Source organism: Lissotriton vulgaris, chromosome 11 (assembly GCF_964263255.1).
Source record: "Lissotriton vulgaris chromosome 11, aLisVul1.2, whole genome shotgun sequence".
NCBI classification, from domain to species: domain Eukaryota; kingdom Metazoa; phylum Chordata; class Amphibia; order Caudata; family Salamandridae; genus Lissotriton; species Lissotriton vulgaris.
Genome location: NC_141699.1, coordinates 423,109,828 through 423,124,127, shown reverse-complemented (window position 1 = coordinate 423,124,127; position 14,300 = coordinate 423,109,828).

Here is a 14,300-nt window from a genome sequence, read left to right as displayed (position 1 = left end):
GGAATAGTAAATTAATATATTCCAAAATCCAGCAAGTTGTTGTTCAGACTTGCGTTGCAATGTAGCCTATTCCTGCAAGAGTGACTGCAGTTGTGCTGGCCGTGTTTACCTTCAGGATCTTGGTTTTTCCCCTGTGGATGCTGAGGCTAAGTTGTGCTGATGTGGCTGCCACTTTGTTCAGTCTTTTCTTGCATCTGCAGATTGGAATGGGAGAGTAGAGCCAGGTCGTCTAGTTGCATTCATGGTGTTACTGTATCCCATTTATTCACCTTGCTGTGGATGTGTTCATGACCCAGTCTATGGCCAGCATAAAGTAAAAAGGCAAGAGCACACTACCCTGATGGATTCCAGCCCTCACTTCAAAGACGTCCGTGAGCTGTCCTCCATGTACTATCTTACAGGTCATTCCCTTCTGAGAGTTCCTGTTGATTCTTAGAAGTTTATCTGGCACACTGTAGTGGCCAAGGTGTTTCCAAAGAGTATCTCTGTCCACTCTGTTGCATGCATTTTAATAGTCAATGATGTTGACATAGAGGGGGTTTTAGTTCCATTCCATTGACTGCTCAATGATGATGCACAGTGTTGCAATCTGGTCTGTGCAGGATCTATCCTTGCAGAAGGGATCATACACTGTGATATTTGTTGAAATTATTTGTATTGTACACTTTTTTGCACTGCTATCAAGTTCCAAAGTCTGTTTCACCATGTGTGATTTGCAGGAGCATTGATCAGTTTCCATTCAGTTGTTATAATTACTCCAATGAAGACTTGTAATAGTCTTGCTCCTGGCTGATGGTGCAGTGACCACAAACCCTAAGTCAATTCTACTGGAACTCACAGTGTACAGATCCCTATAATATCTATATGTTACTGTAATCCAGTGTGTACTTCTTTTATATGAGTTACCTTTTTGGAATACAAAACTCAAGGTGCTTTTACTACCACATCGCCACAGAGCTCTTGCACAGAAGAACAGCTATGACTGTTTTTAGAAAGTCATTGAGAGGTTCATGGCCAACACCTGTCTAAAGACAGTGGAGTTTATACTGGCACAAGGGTTCAGGGTCCACAGACACTGTTCTCTCTAAGTGTGGTGGAAGGGTCTGAGTCTCAAGTATCTGAGAACATAATGGACTGAGTTTCCACATGGGCCAAAGCATGGATTTTATAACTGCTTGCCACATAGTAGGTTGATTAGTGTAATGATTCTCTCTTCTTATCTTGAAAAGTGAGAATGCTTCAACCTAGAAGGGTAGTTGGCAAGACGCTACAAGCTCACAGGGAGGCATGAAGTCCTGTTGGCAGGGAAGGATCATTTTCTGTTTAGTGATTCATGGGTAGTTGAGGATGGCATCGCTGGTGATGGTGAAGTGTTTCAGAGTCTGGAACCTTGAATTAGGGCACATGTGTCTTCACTGTCTAGACATTGTGAATGAACGGCCCTGAACAGGTTGGCATTCTAGTCTTAAAGAGGATGACACTGGTTTTGCACCTGTTGACTTTCAGCCTGCTTATTTACATCCATTTCTGAAAGGAGTCAGCCAGTCCCACATTGAAGAGCTGTGCCCTATGAGGCGCAGCCCTTGATTGAAATAGATCTTAGTGTCTTTGGGAGCTACATTGGCACGTTTAAGGAGGTGGAAGCGACAGGATCATATAAATGTTGAACACAAGTGATCTCTTAGAAAGGGGAGCCCTTTGGGAAGATTGCACATTGCTACAAGGTCTTTGGATATGGATGTCACAATGGAGAAGTAGTGAGACAGGTCTTGAAAGAGGTGAGTAAACGCTCCAACAGTTTACTGGACAATATGATGGACAATGAGGTGACCATGACAACATTGGCAGAAATTACTAGAAGAAGGACAAGTAACAGCAGTTCACACTGATGGAAGAGAGGATAACAGATGGAGTGAAACACCCTGATACCAGGAACTCTTACAATTAGAAGCCACCAACGTTTGAAGATTTTGAAAGCCAATTGAGACTGGCAATGGGTGATATCAGTTAGATTGGTGGAGTCGACACTCTAAGAAACACAGTAAAGACAAGGGCTTGGTGCCTGTTGCTAGTGAGACATTCATGTACACAATTTCATCATTTATTGATCCACACCACTTTACTGCTTTACTTCCAGCATTAATCTGACAACACTTTGCAGTAGAGTCCAAAAATCACTTGTAAGATTTCCATGTACATTGGTTTTAGTCACTAAACCTACCGCATCACAAAACACCCTCGTTCTACAGCATTGCATATGCGTATTTAAAAATAATGGCAGTCACCGTTGCAATAGGATGACGCAATGGTCCTCAATCTAGAAATTGTATTTACAAAGTGGCAAGATGGCCTAGTGAGTGAAATAGAATCTGCTGACATTTGTTGTTACAAAACTGTTGCATCTAGGAATTTCAACAGAGGTAACCAAGGGCCACATGCATCAAACTTTGAAGAAATTGCAATTTAGGAATCGCAATTACTTATGCATGTAGGAATCGCAAAAAGAGTTGCGATTCCTAAACATTCTTTATTTGTGACTTGCAATTTGCAAATCGTAAATAAGGAATGGCTTCCCATTCATTCCTATGGGCCTGGAGTCAATGGGAATCACATGCGCAAATTGCGAGTACCAAATAGGTACTCGCAAATTGCGCATGCAATTTCAAAGGTGTCAAAAGGACACCCTGATTCACCCCTGAAAGAGCAATCAAAAAACATGTTTCAAACACACATGCCCCAAGGGCATGTTTGTGTGCAACATAAAACTTTGAAAAATGCACTTTTGTGCATTTTCCAAAGTTTTCGTAAATTACCATCAACTTTAAGTTGATGGTAATTTGTGTTACTTAAAAGCGAAATCGCAATTTTTTTTGTTGCATTGCATTTAGGGAATCGCAATATGCGATTCCCTAAATGCAATTGCAATTGCAAATTTTGCAATTACTTAAATAGCAATTTTTGCATTTGGGACGATGCATCCCTAATGCAACAATAGCGGTCGCAAAGGGGCAGATTCTACAAATCTGCCACTTTGTGACTGCAAAAAACAATGATGCATGTGCCCCTAAGAATGTTATCCTTGGAATGGTGATATGTTTAGAACAAATAAATTGTGGAATAGTAACACGTTATTTACCACGCTTGGGAACGGCAAATATAACAGTTCCGCACACTTTATAAAATAAGTTATTATTATGATATGTGAAAAATGGCAGGACATAATGTCTATCAATCCTCACTTCCATCAACAATCCCTTGCCCCCTCCTAGGTAATGAGCAAAGCAGCTTTATGACTAGACATCGACGTGCGGGATTACACAATGGATTAATTAAAAAAAATTATTATTGTTAACAAAAGTCAATTGTTGCAGTCGTCCTAGTAAAGTAAATATAACCAAAGGGTGTAACAAAAACTCTAAAAAAAAAGCAGTATACTTATGACTCATGATTAGAAGTTAAACAGTGCATACAATATGTTCCTTTCTTTGTTCCATTTTATTTAAGTATAATGTATGAAACGTGGTTTCAGATTCAGTAAAATCTTTCTTATGTAAAACAACCCTAAAATATTACATTCCATCATAAAACGGTATATTTGTGTAACATGCATAGAAAAAACTACAAGATTTACAATGTGAAAACTAATAGTAAGACAAGTAAAATAAAAATTTATGACTCATAAGTTTTTAGATAAAACTTATCTGCCGCCTAACCCTTAAAGTTTGTTTAAAAAATGATATCACAGAGGCACAAGTAAACCTATATTGAAGCTGATACAGGAATACTACAGCCGATCTATGGGGCATATTATCAAGAAAGGCATTAATCTTAACGTCGGTTTAGCGGCAGAAAACTGCTGCTAAACCGGCGATAATGGGCTTGATAATATGCCCTGGAGAATTCCAATAGAAGCCCATGTTCACACCAGAACATGGACTTCTATTGGAATTCTCCAGGGCATATTATCAAGCCCATTAAAGCCGCTTCAGCTGCAGTTATCTGCCGCTAAACGGGCGTTAATTTTTAATGCCGTTCTTGATAATATGACCCTACTTTCTCTAAAACAACGTTTTTTTAATAGTGGCTGTAGGCAGCATGATCTCACCTCTTTGTAAAATATACAGAATAGCACATATTCTAGAGTTGTCTGATAGGAAACTCAGTCTCAAGGACAGAGAGGAAAGGCTACCTGGAAGTGTATTGTATTCAGGAAGAAACAAGTCAAAAAGTACCTATGTTGAGAGTTAGTGACTTCAGACAAATACAAATGACTAGCCATAGAAGCAAGAAATGAGCAGCACTAGTGGCTTTATATGATTCTTTCTGCTCATATCCAGGAAGCTGTATTTTATTTTTAGAAATATTACAAAGGGAGACCGGGTTGTCAATAAACTCAGGTTTTCCCAGTCTCGTACACACTTGTGTGATGTATGCCAACCTAGGGATATGATGTGTATCGTATGCCAACCAAGGGATATGATAAATATTGTCTACCAGCCAAGGGATATAACATACTTAGTCCAATGTTAAACAGTTCCTTAAAAGCAAATATATATATATATATTTTTTTTATTGTACATACATAAGAAATACACAGCTCTGTGTGCCTACTAAGGATGGGCGGAAAATCCGTTACGCTCGCGGATTTTGCGGATTTTCGGTAAATTCGCAATCCGCGAACGCTCGCGAATTTACCGAAAATCTGCAAATTTGCACGCAGCGGATTTTTTTTTCTTGGTGATACAATTTTGCGGCGTGCGGTGTAAGTTCGCAATTGCGAACATGTAGGTGCAGCGGGCAGCAAAAATTGCAATTCTGCACAAGAAATCCACTAGCAAGCAGCATAGACCTTCTGAAAACGATGATTTTTATCAGAATAACTCCTCAGGTTGACATTTGTCTGCACTTTTTTGGATTTGAGGCCTTTTTATCTGTCTTTGGATCACTTTTGGATTAGAAATCAACTTTCACAAGTAAGCTTGTTTGGGGCATTACAGTTGCTGTAATGCTGTTCTGCAGAAAAACGAGTTTTGCAAAAGTGAAAGCATTCAGCAGGTGCAAAAGTTCAAACTCATCATTAGTAACCATTCCCTGTAGTGCTTCCTAACTGGGGCCCCTCCAGAGTTCAGTTGCTAGTTGCAACAATTGTATGACCCTGCTCTGACCCTCACAGCAGGCTCATAGAATAGCTACAAGTAGGCCACAAAGGTCCTGGAAAAAAAAATTGCACTGCAACAGAAAGCAAATTACAGATAAGGAAGCAGGTGCCAGACTGGAATTTTCAAACAGTGACACATTAATAAATCAACCCCAAATTAATTCATGTCAGTTGAAGCAGGGCAGGTGTGCTTGCTTTTTCCCCCCATAATCTACAGTGATGATGAACCAGAGGGTGGCATTGATGTACCAGAGGGTGGCATGGGTTAAACAGAGGGTGGCAGGGGTGAAACAGAGGGTGCTGGGAACCTGTGATGATGAACCAGACGTAGAAACAACATAATCGCGACCGTTGCGAGCCGACATGTAAGTTCGCATTTGCGAACTGGTACAAAACCCTCGCGAACTGGCAAAAATCCTTGCGAACACACAAAAAAAAATCCGCAAATTCCCAGTTCAGTTGCTAGTTGCAACAATTGTATGACCCTGCTCTGACCCTCACAGCAGGCTCATAGAATAGCTACAAGTAGGCCACAAAGGTCCTGGAAAAAGAAATTGCACTGCAACAGAAAGCAAATTACAGATAAGGAAGCAGGTGCCAGACTGGAATTTTAAAACAGTGACACATTAATAAATCAACCCCAAATTAATTCATGTCAGTTGAAGCAGGGCAGGTGTGCTTGCTTTCCCCCCCATAATCTACAGTGATGATGAACCAGAGGGTGGCATTGATGTACCAGAGGGTGGCATGGGTGAAACAGAGGGTGGCAGGGGTGAAACAGAGCGTGCTGGGAACCTGTGATGATGAACCAGACGTAGAAACAACATAATCGCGACCGTTGCGAGCCGACATGTAAGTTCGCAATTGCGAACTGGTACAAAATCCTCGCAAACTGGCAAAAATCCTTGCGAACACACAAAAAAAATCCGCAAATTCGCGAGAATTCGCGGATTTTGCGGATTGCGAGTTCGCAAATTCGCAAAATTCGCGAACGCCAGATTCACAAAATTCACCCATGCTTAGTGCCTACAACCTGAAGGAGCAGGCCAGTAGCGTCAACGGATAGTGTCACAATATATAGATATTATCCAGCGGCGGAAGCTTAACGTATCACAGGATGCCGCCAACAACACCGTGTTGCAAAGCACTCAAAGCTGGTAAAGAGTTGCGGTGTTGCATTCAGCAGATAGTGAGTTGAGTTCAAAAGATGAACCTATGAGGTCTCATTTTATATTTTATTTTCAAACCTGTAATAACAAACCAGGAATAGGCGTAGTCAGTCCACCCCACTGGATGCCACCATACGAAGTATGTGGTATAGAGAATTGTTTGACGTAGATTGAGGGTGCAGTGTTCTCTCTGAGAGATATCTGGTGCAGTTGGAGAAGAGTGTACCCTGCCGTCAACTGAAAGTGGAGATGTTGTGGGGGGGGGATTAGTGTAGTCTGTGATCTTGCCTGTGATCTAGGGGGGGGTATGTTGCTCGTCCGCATGTATGCAGTGTGTGATGTACAAGGAAAAGTAGGAAAGGGTTAGTATCCCGGAATGCAGGAGGAAAGTGCTAACAACTAGTCTATACGTTAGTGCAAGGACAAAGTGTTGGGGCCACCAATCTCTGTGCAGCTGGTCCGAACCCAGGGCAATCCCACAGCACACTATCTCCCTCCGCGCGAATTACTTAGGGGAGTGCATGTGTCCTGGGAGAAGGGAAGTGTGTCAAGTAGCTACTTGCAGCAAAGGGGTCGACACTCAGTAGTGCACCACTGGCGCAGCAGTCCGAGCAGTCGCAGCCTGAACGTCAGACGAGGAGTCGTTGTCTGCCTGGGCATGGAGTAGGTAGGCCGTGAGTGGGCCCCATAGGTCTTTGGGACGCGATTTGTGGGGCAATAAGTCAGCGTAATTATGCATTTGGTCCTGCCAGGTAGGCATGGTAGTCAGCCACGTCTTGAATTTGGGAGCGCGGCCACGGCCCCATCTGCAGGCCACATGGCGTTTGGCAAGAAGAAATCCCAACCCGAGGAATTTCCGATTCTGTTTAATGGCCGAGCAAGAGAGACCTAGTAGGGCGATCTTGGGGCAAGGAGCAATCTCAATCTCCATCATGACAGACAGAGCTTTAAAGATCTCCACCCAGTATGAAGCAACTGGTCAGCAAAGCCATGCCAGATGCATGAAGTTGGCCCCTGAACGATTGCAGCGGAGGCAACGGTCATTATCTCGCAGCCCGAATTTGTGCAATTTGGTAGGAGTGCGGTAGAGGCGGTGCAGGATTTTAAAATGGAGCAGGCGAAGGCGAGCATTTCCTTTCACTGAGTTCGTATGAGAACAGCTTTCCTCTCATTGGTCATCAGTGAGCGGGGTACCAAGGTCTTCATCCCAGTCGCGTCTAGCTCTGAAAGCAGGGGGAGTGGGAGCTGAGTATGCATGTTTATACAGCATAGAGACTACGTGTTTCGGAGTGTCGGATTGGAGAAGACAGTGCAGGGGTGCCATGACCTCCGGTTCTACTGGAAAGTCAGGGGTAACTGCTTTAACATTCTGTCCCAGCAGAGTGTAGAGGAACGTATCCATAACTGAGGGAGTATGTTCCCCAAAGAATTAGGCAGAGGAGCGAAATTGTCCTTGGACATATAAATCCCCCCATGTGTGAAGCGCCAATTTAGTGAACAGTTTGCGGCCTAATTCTTTCCTGGATATGCTTAACCTGGGATTGTGCGCGAGAGTCATGAGTGGGGAGTAGAGAAAGGCAACGTCCATGTGGACCGCAATCCTGTGCCAGGCCAACACCGTGCAGTCCACTGTGGAGGGATCGCGGTCAGACACTCTGGCTTCTGTGAGGAGATAACCTGATGGTTTATCCGGTCTCATGTAACCATCCTCAACTGCGAGGTGTGCCATTAAGGGAGGAGGGTGGAGCCAGTAAGCAGCGAAGTGGGCTTGCGCACTATCATAGTAGAGTCGAAAGTCCGGGACGTCAAATCCACCTTGATCATAGGGCAGCATGAGCGTTTTCAGACCTACCCTAGCCTGCTTTCCGCCCCATATTAGTCATGACAATTGGGAATCTAGAGCTCAGAAGAAGTGCGGTCCAGGGCTGTAAGGGATGTTAGTGAAGAGGTATAGTAACTTAGGAAGAATGACCATTTTAATCAGGGATATACGGTCAGCCATAGACAGTGGCAGATGGATCCATTTAGCAACGCTGTCGGTAAGTTTGTCTAGTACCGTACCATAGTTTGCCCTAATGAGGGCTTTGCGATTTCTAGTTATGTTGATACCTAAGTATTTTATCTTGTTGTTTTCCCATATCAGCGGAAAGTCGAGAGGGAACTGACGGGTTTTGTCAGTCAGGGGAAAGAGGGCCGATTTTGCCCAATTAATCTGTATCCCCGCAATGGCTCCAAATGTAGTAATTTCGCGAAGGAGGGGATTCAGATTTTCCTGAGGCTTGTGGACATACAGGGTCATATCGTCAGCATATAATGAGACGAGCAGCTGTCTGTCCGGGTAATTCAAGGAGCGATGGTTGTGATCCTGCCGGAGTTTGGCAGCGAGGGGTTCAATGGCTATGGCGAATAGGACCGGGGATAGCGGGCATCCCTGCTGAGTACCTCTGTGAATGTCAAAGGAGTTGGATCTGGATCTATTTGAAAGGACAGCTGCATGTGGTTTGTGATATAATAGTTTGATCCAATCAATAAAGCTATAAGGAGTTCCCATTCTCTCCAATAGGGAGAACAGGTAATCCCATTCTAAAGAATCGAAAGCTTTAGTAGCATCAAGGAAGATCGCAGCAGCTTCACATCTAGGGGTAATGTCCTGTAATACAGCCTGTAATGTACGGAGGTTGTGAGATGTCGCACGGTTCGGAACAAAGCCCGCCTCGTCCGGAAGGACCAGTCGGTCCATTAGGTGATTAAGGCGTGCCGCAAGGACCTTTGCGAGGATTTTAACGTCGGAGTTCAGTAATGACAGGTGCCTATATGAATCGCAGTGTTCCGGCGGTTTACCCGGTTTTAGCAGGGACGTTATCAGGGCTTCGCGCATGCTGAAGGGGAGGATGCCTTCTTATAGGGCAGCATAGTATAAGCGCCTCAATATGGGAGCGAGCACATGAATGAAAGATTTATAGAAATCTATCGGCAGGCCATCTGAACCAGGAGCTTTACCCGATTTCATGGACATGATTGCGTCTTTTATTTCGTCCAATTCCAATTCATGGTGTAGAAACTTCTGTTGGGACGGGCCTAACCAAGCGATCGCTGTGTCCTCTAGGTATGTGCGTAAGTCTAACGCCGTCTGTCTTTGGGAGGTATATAGTGTTTTGTAATGGTCAGTTAGGACACCAAGCTGGCTGGGGAGGTCTCTGTGTGGCATATTTTGATCATCTATCAGGGTGGTGACATAGTTATGGTGTCTAGGAGGCCTGACCGCAGAAGCTAAGGCTTTGCCCGGTCTGTCACCTTCTCCGTATGTGCGCGCCGTGTAAGGTTTCCCCAGGAATTTACTCTCTTTGTCCGCCAATTCAGTGTATTCATTAAGCTTTTCCCTGAGTTGAGCCCTGACTGCATTGCCCTGCGTGCTGCGAGACAAGTCTCTCTCAAGTAGGCGTATTTCGGCTTCAAGCTTCCGCGGTCGCCACGAAGGGACTTAAGGACACCTCCCCCTTTTGAGATACACCAACCCCTCACTGTGACCTTAAAGGCTTCCCAGACTGTGGTGAAGCTGGAGACTGACTCAATATTGCGTTCGAAAAAATCTGTGATATCCTGCTCCAGTTCTGCCCTGAAGGCTGAGTCTGTGAGGTGAGCAGGGTTGAGTCGCCAGCTTAAGTAAGGGGAGACATCTAGGGGAATGCGTAATGATAGGAGGACTGGAGAATGATCAGAGAATGTGCGTGCCAGGTGCAGAGAGTGGACCGCCCAGGGGGAAAGGCCAGCTGACATGAAGATGTAGTCTAAGCGAGCCAGGAGGAATGAACTGCGGAGAAGTGTGTTCTTCTACAATGCTCAGTAGAGCGCGCTGGGTATTAGTGTAGTGAATCGATTGTGGGTGAGATCTGTCCATTGCGGGTTGAAGGGCATTGTTGAAGTCCCCGCCCAGTACCAAGTGGGCGATGCCTAATGCTTGGATTTTGCCCCACATGGTAAGGAGAGCGGTCAGGTCATCCGTGTTGGGGCCATAGTAACAGGCAAAGAGAATGGTGTGTGCGTGAAGTTATCCCCAGACCATGCAGTATCTCCCTCCCATATCAATTTCAGTACCTGCCGGGGTAAACCCCATACCCTTTTTCACTAGGATCGTGACACCCCTTGAGTAGTTTGAATATGATGCGAACACCCTGCAGGAGGCCCATCTAGAGGCGAAAAAGGGGGATCCAGTGGGTAGTAAGTGCGTTTCTTGTAGCATGGCAGTTGACACCCCGTGCCTATCCAGATATCCTAATACCTGCTGTTTCTTCCTGGGGTTGTTCAACCCCCCACATTCCATGTCGCTCTCTGGAATTTAAATGATGGTTGCATGTCCGTCACATCCCCCATTTCCATATCGAAAAAATACTGTGGCAAATAGAAGTAGCAAACTTAATCAAATGGTCAGCAGCAAAATCACAGGTGCGATTAGAGCTCAAGTCATCCCCTGTAATCCCTCCCAGCTTCAGAACTACAACAGTAACTGCTCTGAAAGTTCGAGAACAGACAATACCCATCCCAGTAACGGCTACCCCAACTTGTACATAGTTTCATAACCTGAAACAGTCTGTATGGAGAGTTTGCAGCTGGCATAATAGGCATTTCATCATGAAATCGAAGAGCCCGCCCACCCACTACGGCATCCCCAACTGGCCGAGAATTAGGAAAAGGGACCCAAACATACCCACAACTAGAACTAGCAAAGAAATTACTCTTGCCCTAAGGCGGGAAGAGACATTAGGGGGCTCACCCATTGGGGATTGAATCTAGGGGCCCCAGACCTGCCTTCCACCTCCCTACTTGCACCCGCTGGCGACTAGGCACTAGCCCAGTCAGCATTGCGGGACGGAGGTGGGTGATCAAGCACAATTAGACATCATAGACCATAAGAAGTTAAAACAGTAAGGGCACCTCACCGGGGATCATGGTGCACAGACAGCATCCCGTCAATTCCCGCTAGAACGCGGTCCATACGACACCTTGGTATGGCAGCAAGGGGCCACCCACGAATCGTGACCCAGACATGTATGCCAATGTAGTCAAAGTTACACATCAGAGTCTGGTTAGAGATAGTAGTGTCCATGGGCAGCATGCAGCATAGTACATCAGTCCTGTTGGGACATAGGCGACTGCGATCGGGAGCGTCTCCTCTCTGCCTTCGCTCCAGAGTGGTCTTTTCGTAGGTGCTTGAGGAAATCCTCCACCTGCTGTGGGTTTTGGAACAAGTGCTGTTTACCTTGAAGTGACACCTTCAATTTGGCTGGGTAGAGCATGGTGTATGGGATCTCCTGGACAAGAAGTTTCTTTTTTACGCCTGCAAATTTGCGCCTGGCCTCTTGGACTGCCAGAGTCAAATCTGGGAAGAAGGAGAGCGTAGTGTTACCATATTTCCCTGAGCCTAGCTCACAGGCACGCCTCAGCACAGCATCTCGGTCTCTGTAGTTAAAGAAGCGCGCTATGATGGGTCTCGGCTGGGCTCCGGGGGGGGCCGTGCGGCGAGGGACCTGTGGGCTCTTTCAACGATGAGATGGGATGAGAAGGCTTCTTTCCCGAACAGTTCAATCACAAGATTCTCCATGAAGGTCTCCATCTTCCCTGTATTCGCCGTTTCCACAAGGCCCAAAATGCGAACGTTATTGCGATGAGATCTCGCTTCCAAATCCTCGTTCTTTTCGGCGATTATTCTGAGAAGTCTGTCCATCTGAGTCACTTGTCGGGCGCTGGAGGAGGCTCCATCCTCCAATGTCGAAATTCTGTCCTCAGTTTCTTTAATATGCGTGTAGTGGTGCTCCAGTTTTGCCACGACACTGTCCATACGCGTGTTAATGGCGTCTACTTTGGCGTCGATGGACGAGAGGCTTTGTTTCATGCCCAAAAGGAGTGTCCTCCAGTCCTCCTCCTGGGGTTCCGGGGGAGGGGGGCTCCCCTCCATCCCAGGAGTCGATTTAGACGACTTCTTGGACTCGAATGGGATTTTTGACTGCCTGGCGTCTTTGCGGCCCATGTCTCGCCTGGGCGTCCGCGTGGCTGTGGACGAAATGGCTGCCAGGTCGCGGATGGAGGTGAGCAGATGACAGGGGCCTCTTGTTAGTAAGCTGGCGCGTTGATAGCGGATGGGTGACCACTCACTGTACAGCGAGGGGGGTGGGGGTCCTGCAGCGCCGGCAGTAGTCCACTGGCAGGAATTTGACAAGCGTGGAGTGGCGAGGCCCAGCTACGCGGCAGACCAGAAGAACCGCCAGGCACCTGCGCAGTAATTGTCAAAAAAGACCATCCGCCCAGAGAGCAATCAACCACAGCCAGTGCCTGTGTCCCGCACCGGTGGCAATGGGGCAGTGACCACTGCAGTGAGGGGATCGCATCAGCAGAGTGAGGAAGAAGGTGAGGGGGTAGCGATCCTAGGCCGAAGGGAGGACGACCCCAAACCGGCTGCGGGTGAGCTTGGCGCCAAGCGACGACTGGAGTAGGCCCAGGCTAGGACAGGCCAGGCTCCGCCGAGCGCCAGCGCCAGAAGCCCTCCGGGCGGGTCCAGGCACAACCGGGAAGAGCACGCCGCCCCACAATCGTCAGCAGGCCGCGGGCGGGGGACGCACAGTATCAGCAAGAAGGCAGGCAGCGCGATGGGGCCCCACCGGCACTAGAGCGGGAAAGTCTCCCCGGCGCTCAGGCCCAGCGAACAGTCCGACCCAGGGGGGGGGGCGGAAGGGGAGGCCAGCCGAGCGTGACTCACGCCGGTATGGTGCCCCCAGCGCAGCTCACCTCCGTCAGCGCTGAAGTATCGTCCCTCGAGGGGGGTGGGCAGCGGGGGTAGTTCAGGTCGCCTGGCAGTCCCGGCGTCGGCCCCTCCCCCGCAGCCTTGGATAGGCCGCGGAGCCCCGGTCTCTCCCAGCTAGTGTGTCCGACAGGCAGCAAGCCACGGACCGGCAGTCCGATCCGCTCCGTGTTTCCAGGCGGAGATCTCAGCACCCAGGCGGCCGTTTTTCAGATGCAAGGTACCGATCGGTGCGAAACACCATCACGAAGCCAGCGGTGAGGTGTTCAGGCGCTTTGGTAGGGTCAGGATGTATGTAGGATGGGATATTGTGCTCGATCGAGCGAGAGCCTCACATCAGTGCGGCCATCTTGGTTTGGCGCCACCTAGCGCCCCTAAAAGCAAATATTTAAATGAGGTTTCTGCTTCAGCCCACACAGCATGCCAAAGGAGAAGAGGGGATTATCTGATAAAGTTTTCCAAATTGTTTAAACTCAGTTCTTCATGGCTTATGAAATTAGAGTAACCAAGTGGCACCGCGTTCTTTGGCTATTTGAAGATTCCAGCGATCAACATAACCACAAATCCCAGCTCAGTCTATAGAGATACACTTTAATTTGCACAGCAAAAATGAGTTGTTTTTTTTTAGCGAATCTAAATATTGACTCAGAGGGCTTATAAATTGTTGCTACCTTATCGGTGTCTGATGGGCCAATTCCCATCTGAGTCAAACTATATGCCAAGGTAAGGTAAAGTATGAATCCTCCCAATGTTGGTAGCAAGTAAAGCGAGGGCACTTAACTTGGTAGACCTCAGACCACAAACCAGATCGTGGAACATGTTTTAGCCAAATTCGCTTTTTGAATCACAATCATTTATAACTTACAAAAACATCTTGTATTATTTTTAAACCATTTACATCATCTGAGTACAGTACAATTAGGGTAGCGCGATTACCTAGTTAAAGCATGTCAACTGCTTTATGAACCTCCTGTGATTCCAAGCCATTAATATTCAAATTAAATGGGAAGGGGCTAACACACACCCCTGTCTCACACCCCTTCCTATCTTACATGAATCAGAGCATTTACAATTTGGGCCACATCTCACCTTCGTTGTTGCCCTGAAATACAGTTGTTGCAATACATTAACCATAGCCTCCTCAACTCCTATGGTTCCTATGGTTTAAGGTGGACTAGTT